This window comes from Apodemus sylvaticus, chromosome 1 (genome assembly GCF_947179515.1).
Source record: "Apodemus sylvaticus chromosome 1, mApoSyl1.1, whole genome shotgun sequence".
NCBI classification, from domain to species: Eukaryota; Metazoa; Chordata; class Mammalia; order Rodentia; family Muridae; genus Apodemus; species Apodemus sylvaticus.
The window spans coordinates 80271750-80286887 of record NC_067472.1 but is presented as its reverse complement, the minus strand read 5'-3'; positions in this window follow the sequence as shown (position 1 = coordinate 80286887).

The following is a 15138-nucleotide window of genomic DNA, read 5'->3' as shown; positions in this document are numbered from 1 at the left end:
CCAGGTGCCAGGCAGGTGTGGCAGCCTATAAAGACAGCTCGCTGCCCCACCCTCTCTCTCCATCTTCTCTTTCTCACTTTCTCTTCCCCTGTGTTCCCAGCAGACCTTTTTTCCTCCCTTCCTCTCTTTTTCTTTCTGTCCTCTTTCCCTTTCTCTGCCCTCATAGCTCTGTTTCCTCCTTTCCAGGTCCCTGTACCTGCACCCCTGTAAATCCTCTTTATATTAGGCCTGTCCTATGGCACGATTCCTCAGGGGACACCTCAGCATGGGCCCAACAGGTATCTCGTTGCCAGTGCCTCAATTATAATGTGTTATAAAACAACAGTGCATACATGTATGCCCATGCATGTGTATGCCATAGCACATGTGTGATAGGAGTTAGTTCTCTTCCTTTCACCATGTAGTATCAGGGGATGGGACTCAGGCCATCAGAGTTGTTGGCGAGCAACTTTACTTGCTGAGCCCTCAGCTCATTTTCTGCTCCATGTTGTTAGAAGCATGAGACTAATTTATTCTTTTGAGTACAAAGTTTATAGTAAAGCACTCTTCTTATTCTTATTCTTATTCTTCTCATCCTCCTCTTCCTCCTCTTCCTCCTCCTCCCCTCTTCTTCCTCTCTCTCTCTTTCTCTCTTAAGTCTGTAGCTCTGACTGTCCTGTTAGCCTTGAACTCAGAAATCCACTTGCCTCTGCCCCTCCCCCCGCCATATGACTAAAGGCATACCACACCATGCCCCAGCTAAACACACACACACACACACACACACACACACACACACATCTTAAGCAGCCATTCTGATGCAGGCTCCAGCTCCTGCACAACCTCAAGTTCTATCACATGTGTTTATTTTTACATATTTATTTTTTAAAAAATGCTTGTACCTGAGAAATCACTGCTAGAATCAAGGCACAAAGCACTTCCATCTCCTAAGAGTTTCCAGTGAACTCAGGCCCACTCCGTCAAAACCCAGGTGGCCTCAACTAATCTCAACACTGTAGATGAGTTTACCCAATATGGACTTTCCCATAAATGAAAACAGATGATATGCACTATTTTTGTGATCAGTTTATTTCATTCCTGACAAAGCAGAAAGTGGATAGACCACTGAGTATGATGTTTTGCTCTGGCAATCTTCATTTTAGAACATAAATATTCAGAATAAAGTATTAGAGAGATAGAGTACGTGGTGTGTGTGTGTGTGTGTGTGTGTGTGTGTGAGAGAGAGAGAGAGAGAGAGAGAGAGAGAGAGAGAGAGAGAGAGAGAGAGAGAGATGGGGGAAGGAGGGGGAGGGAAATTGATTGACTGAATGACCTGGGTCGAAATAGAAAACATTTCTCATATAGCCAAGGCTGACCTCAAACATCTTAGATAGCCAAGGTCAACTGTGAGCTTCTGATTACCTCTGGAATGATATACACAGTGCTAGAAAGTGAACCCAGGAATTCATACATGCTAGGCAAACACTATACCAATTGAAATATACCCCAGCCCTGAGAATAGGCCTCTTACTGTGGATTATAAACAAAATGACTTAAAATATTTTCAGCCTGGAATGCAGCTCTATAGTAGATCATGTACCAAGCATATTCCAGGCCTGAATTCAATTCCTTGCTACAGGCTTAAAATTTTCAAAATCAAATAAGTATATTTAAATGCTTTAACTTCCCTTCTAGAACACCACCTACCAGAGGTAGTGGAAAGGAAAGGTTAATAGGGCAAAGGAGGATGTAGACCTGTTTAGAAATAGTTCTTTGGGGTTAATCCAATCTGCTTTGTCATAATATCAGCAGTTCAGGTCACATGAACCAGCAGCTATAGCTCAATCCACTCAAAAATCATCACCATTCACAAATCAGCAATGGCAGTTCAATCCAGAAGAAACCCCAAGGCTCTGCCAATTAGCAGAAGCAGCAAGAAGCCACCAGAACACCACCAGAAGTTTTTTGGTGTGTTTCTCTCTACAAAGTTATGACAAACAATGATCAGCAAAGAAGGCAAGGCAATCCAATACCACACAGTGTCGTCAGTGAAGACCAGAGTTAGCAAAGCCCAACTAAGACCAGCCAAGTGGCAAGGTGAACCAATACCGCAGAATGTTGTCTTCTGTCTGTTGAGTTATATTAATACCCTTTCCAAACACCACATGCTCTCTAGAGCATATTTCCTAAAAAAACATCACATATCCTTTTCCCAGGCTGCCTCCAGAAAAGCACTATGCGTATGTTCTCAGCAAAACATCCTCCCACAGGTCTGCTTCAGCACAAAACATTCTTTCTTACAGTTTCCAGAAAACATCACATGACAACTGAGTCTCCAAAGAAATCTGAAATTTCCACTTCACCTTGTACCACAACACAAAGAACAGTAAGTCTTTCCCTTCTTTCTCTTTTTATTTTGGATTCCTTAGGAGCTTGAAGAACCGTACACCCACAGATCTCCATGGAAACCAGGATGTTAAGTATACAGAATTGTCCTATCAAAGGAAAATATGTAAAACCTGTTTTACCACTCAGAAAGCTGAGAGATGGAGGTGATTAATAGTCTGGAAATCTTCATTATCTGTTGGGCAGGCCATATCAAGCTCCCATAACCAGGACTGGATATGACTAATAGCCCAAATGACCTTTATGTAGCTGCTCTTTACTACTTTTTCAGTTATTTTTCCCCATCCTTCTCCACCTTTTCAACCCCTTAGCTCTGGATAAAAGAGAAAGAATATGGAAGAAAGGAGAGAGGTGTCAGAAAGCAGGGCAACATTATCACTAGGCTTTCCTGCTGATTAGGGTCATAGAGTTCCTTGGAGCAAGTTTGATCTCTGCCATTAGGATCTCTAATTGCTTCTTGTTGTTATTTCTTTTTTGTGAACCACAATCCTTAAGAAACCTCAACCAACAACAACCAATAAGCAACCAATAACCCATCAACAGCCCTTCCTCTCAGGGCCCTAACATTTATATACTGACTGAAAAGTCCCCAGAATTCCAAACATCACACAATTGCTGAAACTATCTGCATCTGGTAAAATCACACCCCTGATAGAGCACAGGCCTCAGATCTATCATTTTTATAGGATGTTGTGGTGGTTTGAATATACTTGGCCAGTGGGAAGTGACACCATTTGGAGGTGTGGCCTTGTTAGAAGAAGCGTGTCACCGTGGAGGTGGGGATTTGAGGTCTCATATATAAGCTCAAGTCTGGCCAGATTATTGAGAGACCCTCCTCATGGCTTCCTGTGGAAGACAGTCCCCCCTGCTGCCTGTAGATAAAGATGTAGAACTCCAAAGTTCTCTAGCACCTTGTCTACCTGCATGCTGCCATGCTTCAAACCATGATGGTAATGGACTGAGCCTCTGAACCTGTAATCCAGTCCCAATTAAATATTATTCTTCTGTAAGAGCTGCCTTGGTCATACTGTCTCTCCACAGCAATGAAACCCTAACATAGATGCCATTCTATCTTGTCATAACCTTGTTCCCCACTGTTAGCAGGCATGTGCTGTATGACTACTGGGAAAGCTGATGGTGGTGGCCTCAGCATCCCAGGCCACCCCTTCTCCACTCTGGTGGCTTAGTTCATCTGAGATTAACCCTTTCTCTCAAGATGGGCTGTTTTATCAGATTGTCCTCTCCTCTTCTCAGCTTTTCTTTGACCTGACTGCCCTCCACCACAGTTTCTTTCTCTATTTATTCCTGAAAGAAACTCCCACTCTCTTGCTCAGTCATCAGGACTGCGCCTTTTTGTTCTCCCTTTTTGAGTGTTCCTCATCTCAGTGCTTCCACTTCTACAGTTTTTCCAGTTGCACAGCCAACTCTGAAACCCTTTCAGAAATAAGAGAGCAGAGCAAACCCTTTAGGTTTCCTAGTCCAGCCATGTTACGTTGCTCAGGCCCCTCTACTACCTGCAGTTTTTTCAACTGCTCAGCCATTCTCTCAGCCTTTTTTTTTTTTTTTTTTTTGAAACAGAATATATGAAGAAGAAAAATTTTAAACAGAAAATTCTCTCTGGAGCAGAGTGGGGGATATCCCAGTGGTAGAAGTAGCAATATTTTTTTTGCTGGTATCTTCAAAAACTATATCCATCCCTTTGTCTCCTGCTGGTTTCTCGATGGCATTTGAAATAAAATTTCCCATTCTGCTTGGCACCGCTTATAGCTGATCTTTGCTACTCTGAGGGCTCTTTTTCTTCTACCCTTCTCCATCCCTTTTCTTCCACCCTTTCAACCCCTTAACACTAAATAAGAGAAAAACAGATAGAGAGGAAATTTAAAAAATCCTGAATAAAGTCAGGGTTCAGAAAGTGGGGCAATATTATCAGTAGACTACTTCCTGATGATTAGGGGCATCAAGTGCCTTGGGGCAAGTTTGATCTTTGCCATCAGGATCTCTAATTTCTTGCTGTTTCTTCTTTTCCAACAACTAACTACTTAAGAATCCTTGACCAACAACCCACCCCAACCCTACCTCTTGGGGCCCTAGCATTGATATATTCCCTGAAAGTCCACAGAATTTTAAGTGTCACACAATCACAGAAACTATCCACTGCTGGCAAAAATCACACCCCTCCTAGAGCACAGGCAAATCACAGTCAGCTGCTGTGGACATTTTGAAGCAGCCTCATATCCCACACCTGGGATTTAAAACGAGAACATATTCTTATACTATTTCTGCATATTTTTTAAAAGAAACTAGAATTCCAAAATTGTCACTAACCCTCTATGCTATCTATGTGACTGAGACTACATAAGATTCTTCCCTAGGTCCTTAAGCTAACACAGGTAATCTGTCTCTAAAACTCATCTTCTTGGAAGAAATGACATATATTTTGAGTTGAATTTTGTTATAATTGTGTCTCCATGTGCACCAGGAACTGGATTACACCAGGAAACTTTTTTCCAAATTGTATTGTGTTTAAATATGCTGGCGATACGACCCCTGGCATCAGACTCCTAAAGTTTGACCTAGCCCACCTAAGTCATCTCACCTCCTCAAGGATCAGTTTCTTGCCAGTCTTGACACCTGCAGGGAAACCTGCTGATTCCAGCTAAATAAATAAATAAATAAATAAATAAATAAATAAATAAATAAATAAGAGGGGTGGAAATAGGAGGTGGAGAAGGAACAGGAAGAGGAGGTGCTATGGGAGGAACTTAGAGAATTAATGTTCCCATGGACTTTCGGCTCTTCCCAGCTGTCCTGACACTTGTGCCTGCCTCAGCTCTTTTGGTCACTTTCTGTTCCTTCCCTCAGGCTATGCTTTTCACTTCTATCCTGGCCCTGATGCTAAAGAACTGCTCGTCTATCAGATGCCCTCTTGATTAGTTCTCCCTCTAGAACACTTCCTTACTCCTAGCCTTCTCTCATTAAACCAGTGCTACACATAACCCAAGTTCCTTGGTCATTCGAGTCTCCATCTATCTATCTCAATCGCTCTCTGCTTTATAACTGAGTCTCAAGAAGTAAGCTCTCAGTGACCAAGGCAACACCATGCCTGGCTGTCTGCTACCTGCTGCCATGCTTCCCACCATGATGGTCATGGACTCACCCTCTGGAACCAACCGTAAGCCTCCAATAAACTCCTCTTTAAGTTGCCCTGGTCGTGGTATCTTCACAACAATAGAAAAGTAACTGAGATAGTTCTCTCTGTCCACCTTTATATGAATCCCTGGATTAAGCACAGGAGATTAGGCTTCCTTGTTACGCATTTTACCCCCTAGGCCATGCCTCTAACCCCAAGGCAACTGGGTTTAAAGAGCCAGATTCAGAGAAGGAAGGAAGTGTTCATGTTTCCATACCCTTCATTTCAGCAACTTCTATCCTCAGTGTTTTTCCAGGGCAGACAAGTGTGCTCCGGCACACACAAGACACTTAACCTGAGAGCCTGTGAAGGTTGTCACACACACACACACACACACACACACACACACACACACACACACGATGAATTGTCAGCCTAATGAGAAGTACAGTCTCCTGAGTGACAGGGTCTGGGCATGTCTAGCAGATTATCTTGATTAGGTTAGTTGCTATAGGTGGCACCATTTACTGGCATGGAATCCTAGACTAAGAAGAAATACTGAGCACAAGTATTTACCTCTCTCCTTTCTGAGATGCAGTGTGGCCAATTGTTTCATGTTCCTGCTGGCTTGTCCTTGTGAACCAAAACCAACCCTTCCTCCACTAGATACTCTAGTGATATTTTCTCACAGCAACAAGAAAAACAGACAGCTCTGGCATCTCCCAAAGCACTGCAGAGCAGATATTTGACGTGGGCCTTTGGGACCAATCTAGGTCCAATGCCAACAGTGGTGGAGGCTGTCTGTGGTGGGGAAGCAAACCTTTCCCTCAAATGCTCGTGAGAACGGCATTGAAGCTTCATGGGCTGGGCTTTCCAACACAGCCCCTGTTGCCTCTACGCCAACCCACTGAGGTTGAGCTAAGGCAACTGTAGGTGACGTGTGAGTGTATGGGTATGTGACTGTTTACCAATAAAAGTTTATTCAAATTTCTCATTTAAAAATGAGCAGTAGAGCAGATTGGCCAGTAGGCTACAGTTTGTTGCCCTCTGAGCTCTGTTCACAAACAAGGAGAAATGACCAGCATCCCTGAGATTGGTGAGCACTTCAGTGGCTTGTTTATGTAAGCATTGTGTGTGGCTTCTTCATTTGCATATGTACATTCAGAGAGGTCTTTATCAAAACTTCACCAGTGGTGACTTCTGAGATATCACATGACTTCCAGTAGTTTCTATACAACTTCAACTTTCTAATTGAAGGTTGTGGCATCTGTGCTGATGTCATGCCTTGGGAACCTCAGTAGTGTTCAGCATGGCTGTGGCTTCCAGATGTCACAGATGTCAAGTGGCTACTGTCTGGTCTGGGCTCTTGCCTGGTCTGGCTGTTTCAGATTGGCTTTAGTCGGGACCACTTGCAGCCTTGTTCTCCATGTCTCTGTTCCTCATGGGAAAGCCTAGCCCTGAGACAATTCTCCTTGCAAAGCAGAAGTACAAGGGGTTCAACTGAGCAGGCTCTTGGCCACTTGCCAGATAATAACAATCATTGGCCCAAACAATCCCCACAGTGAGGAGACAGAGAAAGGGAGGGAGAGTGGAGGGGGAGGGAGGAGAAAGAATCCTCGTGAGTCCGATGGTGAGGGACATTGATGGAAGATGGGGTAAGAATTGCAGCTATCAGTGCATGCCTTCATACTCAACAAAAGAAAGGCTGTGAAGTAGGATGGATGCCCAATCTCCCACTTGCCTCTACTACCGTGCTACAAGTGACAAAAAAATTCAGAAAGGATAGTGACTTTATCTCAGCATCCCAACAATCCTCAGAGGGCCTTGTTGGCTCTAGTGAGACCACATAGCCATCTCTGAGTTCACCAGAGGCTGGAAGCTTTTAATATATTGATTTGCTACCCTAGAATCATCTTCTGTTCTTATTGGCCACCATGTCACCACCCTTGTTCTAATTGGCTACTTTGGCATCACCTACTGTTCTGATTGGCCACCCTGGCATTGCTTGCCCACTCTGCGGGGGACTCAGTTCTATCTTTATGGATGAGAACTGAGGAGAATGCTGACTACAGGCATATTAAGAATGCCTGTGTCTCATGGCAAGCATCTGACTTAGGTTAGACATCCCCAGTTGCTGCCCTCAGATATACATGGCGGTGAAAGTGGTTCACCTGTAGCAGAGATGTGTGTGTGTGTGTGTGTGTGTGTGTGTGTGAGAGAGAGAGAGAGAGAGAGAGAGAGAGAGAGAGAGAGAGAGAGAGAGACCGAGACCACAGAAGACACTAGGCAGGTAGGAGGAAGTAGTGGAGAGATGAGGAAGCTGGTTCAGTGAGCACGCTGAGCTGATATTAGGGGAAGTAACACCGCCTGGTCACTGCTCTGAGCCTGCATCTCTGTATCCGCGTGCATACACACACACACCCGAAGCATTCATCTACCATTTCCTTCCTTGCCCATTGTGGCCTGCCTTGGTTCTAGTTGAACAGGTTCGTAGTTCAGGCAGAGAATAGCACATCTTTCAGCAGGAAACTGGCCATGGCCCATACTGGGGACACAGACGAATCAACTCATATGACACTGGCTTATTTCATTCTGTGAGTTAGTTTTTCCTAACCCTATAAGAAACATCCAAGAGAAACAGCTCTCGAGCTGTGGGTGGCCCCGTACTCTGGGCTAGGAGCCTGGACCAAATAAAGAGGAGAGGAGGGATAATCCATTTTGGCTTGCTGTCTAAGAGAGCTCAGTTCGCCACAGTGGGGGTGGCGGCGCTATGCTGAAGCAGAGCGGTTCTCATCATGGCCGTCAGGAAGCAGAGAGAGTAACTGTGCCAGCCAGTGGGACCTTGCAGCCCACAGGCAGGGCAGGTGTCCCTTTAGTTAGTCCTTTGTGGAAATGCCTCACAGACATGAACAGACACGTGCTTTCCTAATTTGTTAGGAAGCTCTTGATCCAATCAACCAATAATCAAGAAGCAGAGCAGCCTGCATATTGCCTTCCAGGCAAGGAAGCCAGAAGTGGGGCCTCTAGACAGAAATCCCAAAGAGGAAGTGTGGCCCAGTGGTTCTGGCACACCGTCGGGGAGGGGCGGAGGTGCTGAACTCTGTGTTGCCAGTTCTGGATAGAAGAATGTGGACAGTGGGACCCATGGCAATCCACAGGCTATGAGGGGAGTAACTGAGTCCCAGTGAGCAGTTTGAGTGGGCTGTTCCAAGAACTGAGAGTGAGCGACAGGCCGAGACTGCACTGGAACATCTCTGAGAAGGATCTCCATGTACTCCAAGACAAGGAGAAGGGAGAAGACACAGCGTGAGAGAACAGAGACTGAAGACGTGAATGCTACAGTGAAGGACATCATCAAAAATGATCAACACAGACGCTGGTTACAGGCTGTGGGGAGCAGGGCAGCCCCTCCATGTGGGAGACCGCCATGCATGCCCCTTTTCAGAAAACCCCTCAAAAGATAGCAAGACAGAAGGTGGGATGGGGAGCTGCCCTGATCACAGCTCAGCGTTAGGGTCTTCATACGTCCTCTCCTGGAGACCAGTCCATCTCAGCAACGTGACGGTGAAGATGGAAAATCCAACCAAGTAGCCTAAGGAAATAACCCAAAAGTCCAGATGAAGGTGTGGGCCTCAGGCCTGGCTGCATCCCCAGAAGGAGTGTATTCGTCATTTATTTCATGTGGACCTGCATCTGGCAGGGCTTAATTGGGACAGCTGTCTCTTCTAGGTACTGGGTTAAACAACAGCCACATTAATTTTGTTGATGGTTCAGCAACTAGGCTGGACTTCAGTGGGTTTAATTATCTCTGTTTCACTTGTTATCATCAGGGATGACTCAGGACTGGCAGTGGGAGTCATTTGAAGACCTGCCCAAGTCTCAGTACTCTCTGGGCAGCTTCATACTTCAGTCCCTACTGTCCATGGGCTCCCTAATGTGCTCCTCCCAGTGTAGTGGCTCTAGGGTGGACTGGGCTACTCACATGTCACTCAAGGATCTCAAAACATAAGGAGAGCTGGGTATGGTGACACAACCTGGGACTCGGAGGAAGAAGAGGCAGGAAGTCTGCAAGTCCAAGACTAGACCTGACTATAGAGTGAGGGGCAGCCACAAATCTTGTGTGTGTGTGTGTGTGTGTGTGTGTGTGCATGTATGTGCATGTGTGTGTGCATGTATGTTCATATGTGTGTGCATGTATGTTTGTATGTGCGTGTGCATGTATGTTCATATGTGTGTGTGCACGTGTGTGTGTGTGTGTGTGTGTGTTTGGGGGCAGGGGATGCTGAAGAAGTTAATTCTTATGTTCAGCTCAGGTTTAGAAGGCACGGCATCATTTCTAGCATATTCTATCCATTGAAGAGAATCAATGACTCTAACCATGGTGAAGAACGGGGGAAATTAGACTCTTTATGAGAGAAGCCATGAAGGATGGCAAATGTTTTAACAGTGAACTGTGTGGACCATGGCTCTCACTGACAGCTGGAAACATGGATGGACAGTAGAGCATTAGTACTTCTCTAATATGCACAATACCCTAGATTTGATTCCTGGCACACCATAAATTCAAGACCATAACCCCAGAATGCCTAGGATTCTAGGCATTCGGCAGCTAGGGCAGAAGCACTCAGCTGTTAGGGCAGAAGGGCCAGAAGGGAGATCATCCTTGTCTATTGTGTTGGTTACTTTTCTTTTCTTTCTTTGCTTTTTTTTTGGGGGGGGGCACATTTAAGAAAGGGTTTCTCTGTGTCTGTTTGTCCTGGAACTCACTCTATATAGATCAGGCTGCCCTCAAACTCAGAGGTCCACCTGCCTCTGCCTCTTGAGTCCTGGGATTAAAGGAGTGTGCCATCACTGCCTGGCCAGTTACTTTTCTTGATGTTGCCCCAAAATATCTGACAATCAACTTTAGGAAGGAACAGTTTATTTTTACTCAAAGTTCCAGGGGACTTGTGCCCACCAAGAGCCTTGGCAGGTAAAGGCACTTGCCATCAAACCTGAAATCTGTGTTCAGTTCCTAGGACTCACATGGTAGAAGGAAAGAACCTTTTGTTGAAAGTTGTCCTCTGACCTTCACACAAGAGCTGTGGTACATACACCTGCACATATATATACTAAACAAACAAACAATAATAAAAGGCCCTGGGTACAGTGCACAGCAGTAGGAACTTGAGTCCACAGTCAGGAAGCAGAGAGCACCAAGTGCTGGCTGTCATCCTGTTTCTGCCTTTTATGAAGCTTGGGACTTCATGCCAGAGAATGCTGTCCACAAGAAGGACAGACACCTCTGTTACCTAGCCAAGAGAACCCTTCATAGACACACAGAGAATTGTCCTTATCCAGTCAACAACCAGTATAAATGACCTCAGTTACATAGTGAGGTCCTGACCAGCCTGAACTCTATGGGGCCCCCTTCAAAACAACAAACCTGGGAGACAGGCCTCCCAGCACAAAGGGCCCTTGAAGCCACCTCTTTTGTAGTGCAAGTGTGATACGGGCCTACAGGCTCTGTGTGGAAGGTAAGCACAGCCCGGTTGCACCGACATTATCCTGGTTATAATATTATATAAAAGTCACCTTTTTGATTGATACTAGCCCTGTGATTCCAGCAGTCACTTTATGGATAGTTGGTATTAGCATGGTGGCATCAGCAGACAGCTTTGGATGGGTATACAAGACTAGTTATGCCAGGAGTTCCCAGTGACATGATTTCTCCATGCCTAGTTGCACCACTATCAGCCCAGTTCACACACATTTCCTTTCTGGATGGTGGAGATGGTTCCAGATACTCCAGAGGTCATTTTCTGAATGGACTATATCAACCATTCACTGTGGCATTTACCTGGTGAATGACTGATGCTAACTTAATCACACACACATTAGTTTATTGTTGTTGTTGTTGGGTCAGAAGTGATGATGTGCACCTTAAATCCCAGTATTTAATGAAGATCTCTGTGAGTTTGAGGACAGTCTGGTCTACATAGTGAGTTCTACACCAGTCAGGACTACACAGTGAAATCCTGTCTCAAACAAACAATCAAAACAACAACCCAAGTAGAGATTGTTTATAGAAAAATAAATATAAAAGCAAATTTAAAAGAAACCAGGAGTACCTACATTTATTTCTAATAAAGTAGACTTCAGATAGGAATTTAAAAAAGAATGTAAGTACATATTTTAAAGGATCAAAATAATAATGAGTCAAGTCTATACAAAAATTATAAATTACTTGCATTAAAGAAAATATTCCATTGTGACCATCTTTTTAGCTGGTTTATTTACAGTAGTCACATTTAAAATGACCATTGGAAAAATGTCATGGTGTTCATGTCTGTACTCACTAGTAGAAAAGCTAAGGCAGGAGGATTGCCATGATTCAAGCCCAATATAAAGTACACAGGAAGCACCAGCCCAGGCTGGCTACAGTGTGAGAGCCTCTCAAAGCAACTGAAACAAAATTTAACAAAAACAACAATAATAAAAGTGTATGCAATCGAGTTAGTGTATGTACTCCCTCCAACAGAGTCAACATGTGGGAGGCACAAACCAATGGGAGTTTAAAGAGAAAGGGAAATCTTCAATGCCTCAGTGGGTGTTAGAGGCTGACACCTCCAATGGTGACTGATGTACAGCAGGAAGAAAATCAGCAAGGCTGTATTACATTGTAACATTGTATTCAATAGTACTGTCAATCACTGTCTTAGGGTTGACTGCTGTGAGCAGACACCATGACCAAGGCAACTCTTACAAGGACAACATTTAATCAGGGCTGGCTTACAGGATCAGAGGTTCAGTGCATTATCATCAAGGTGGGGGCATGGCAGAGCCGCCTTGTGGGTACTGAGACTCAAACATGGCTTCTCTAAAAGAGTAGCCAGTGTTCTTAAACTCTGAGATATTTCTCCAGCTCTCTTAACTCGAATTTGATAGAAAATAAAACAGATAAAAATCTTTGAAACAGTACTTTGCTCAGACCAGGCCCAAGCCAGCATGATCCACTCAGCCCCTAGCTCATCCCTGGAATAGGCCACTCTCCCAGGAATAAAGACCATCCTTTGGAAGGATGACTGAGACACTGTGACCCACTTAGTTATATGTCTGCTTCCAGGGAACTATCATTGACAATAAGCATTTCCTCTTCATCTACAACTTGGGGGAGGGTGGGGTCAGCTATGAGGACCTGGTGCAGGGGTTACAAGGTAGATACTTCTATATCCTGAATCAATTTCTATGCCATGAGCAGTAGAACCAGGAAGAAGAAGACATGCACCATCTCTTCCACAGTCTGAAGAGCATCCTTTGCCTTGTTGCTTACTGTCCAAAAACACGAGGTGCTAAGCATGAAGCCTGGTTGCTGCTGCCCTTCTTCAAGAGAGGCACACTGTGAGACAGATGACTCAGTGGGTAAAGGTGCTTGCTTCCAAGCCTGGTGACTGGGAGGAGACAGAAGGGGAGAGCTGATTCCCAAAATGCATACACAAAGCAAATAAACATAACTTTAAAAATTGTTAAAGGTATGGTTACAACAGTGGATTCCAATAAACGTTTAAGGAAGCATGATGGTGGGTTTCTATGACACTTTCCAGAAAATAGTAGCAGAAGGAGTCCTCACTGGGTGAGTCTGTGTAGCTGGTATTGCTCTAACAGAACCCAAAATAACATTATAAGAAACGAACACTGCAGATCAGTACATTTCGTTAGCATGGAGGCAAAAACCCTCAGCAAAATGATCAAGTCAGATTAAATTACATATGGAAAGAAATATAAGCTGCCATTAGGCAGGATTTATGCCAGCAGATTCCATAGTCAGAAGAGAATTAACAGCATTTGTCACATCCACAGACTGATAAAGAAAATACCATGCCCACTGGGTCAGAAAGACAATTTTACTAAATTCCAATGTTCATGATGAGAAAAAAAAGATAAATAAAATCTCTCAGAAAACTAGGAAATGGGTGTGGGGGAAAAAGGAGGAGGGGGAAGGAGCAGGAGGAGCAGGAAGAGCAGGAGGAGCAAGAGGAGGACGAGAAGGAGGAGGAGGAGGAGGACAACAACCACAATGACGATGAAGATGCGAAGACAACAGCAAAGACAGCAGGAACACAGTGAACTTTCTTCAACTTGGCAAAGATCATCTGCAGAAGCCCCATAACCAGCATGTCACGTACTAGTGAGATGTTAGATGCCCCTCCACACCCAGATTAGGAACAAGAGTCTCCTCTCCCACTCAGCATCACACCAGAAATCCCACCTAATGCAAAGCTACAGAGGAGGCCCAGGCATGGTGATGGCAGCGCAGGCCTTTAATCCCAGCCACCGTGGAGGGGTAGGCAGATCTCTGTGAGTGTGAGCCCAGCCCGTTCTAGATGGAAAATTTCTGGCCACCCAGAAGACCCTGTTTGAAGGAAACAAACAACAACAAAGACAGAACGAAACAAAAAGAAACAAAGGAAAGAAGAAAGACAGCTTGAGAAGGAAGATATTATGTATATTTTTGAAAATCTGGGGGCTTAAGAAATGTCTGAGGTTAAGAGTACTGGCTGCTCTTCCAGAGAGCCTGAGTTCAATCAATTCCCAGATCCACGAGATGGCTCACAACCAGCTCTGACTCCAGCTCCAAGGGCTCTGACGCCCTCTTCTGGCCTTCCTGGGCACTGCACTCATGTGGTAGACATACTTTCGTACATGTAGGCAAAACATATAAACACATAAAAATAAATAATTCTTTTTTTTAAAAAAAGAAAATCCTAAAAACTCAACAACAACAAACTCTGAGATGTGGTGACTGTTTGAGGCAGAGATGCAAGAACAGCATAGCAAGACTTTGTGATGAATGTTGTGAAGAATGAAGTGGGGGGGTGGGAGAGGTGCTACTGCAGGCTGCAAACTAAACATACCAACAGCAACTTAGAAAGAAAGAGCATAGATTATAGGAAAAGAGTGGATAAGATCCAAAGGTCTACAGCAGCAGATACCAGAACAGATGAAGTATAATCAAACAGATGTGTTATCTCACTGCTTAATACTTATATACATACATACATACATACATACATACATGTTTGTAGCCACTTGCCATGCTGCTCTCAGCCTAGGTCAGAGAAGCTTCTTCTTGCAGCAGGCAGCAGCTAACACAGACTCATAACTGGTCCAAGAGTGAGCATAAATGGCTGTCCAGTGCTCAACCCTAAGCAGGTCATCTCTGTCCCCACCCGCAAGCCTGGCAGGACCCTGGGGAAGAGGGGCTGGAAAGACCGTAAGAGCAAGAGGCTGGAGAGGGGCACTGTGAACCACTGTCTTCTGGACAGGACATGGTCACTGCACTCAGGAAATTACAGCAGCCGTGGTTGATCTTCACAGGGTTGGACCCTTTCCACAACAGAGGGGAGCAGAGGCCTGGGAGATCTGAGGGGCCATCGGCAGTTAAAGGCCACCAGAGGAGAGGATTTATTTTGTCCAGTGATACAGCTACTGGTTAGCTGTCCATGTTCTGGTAAATAACTCCCCGCCCATGCTCAGGTAAGAACCCTCATTAAACTCAGTGTGTCACAGAAAAAGACATCAAAGTAGGAGGGGAGACTGACTGTAACAAAGAAAGGGTTCTGTGGAGGGGGATACTCAGAAAG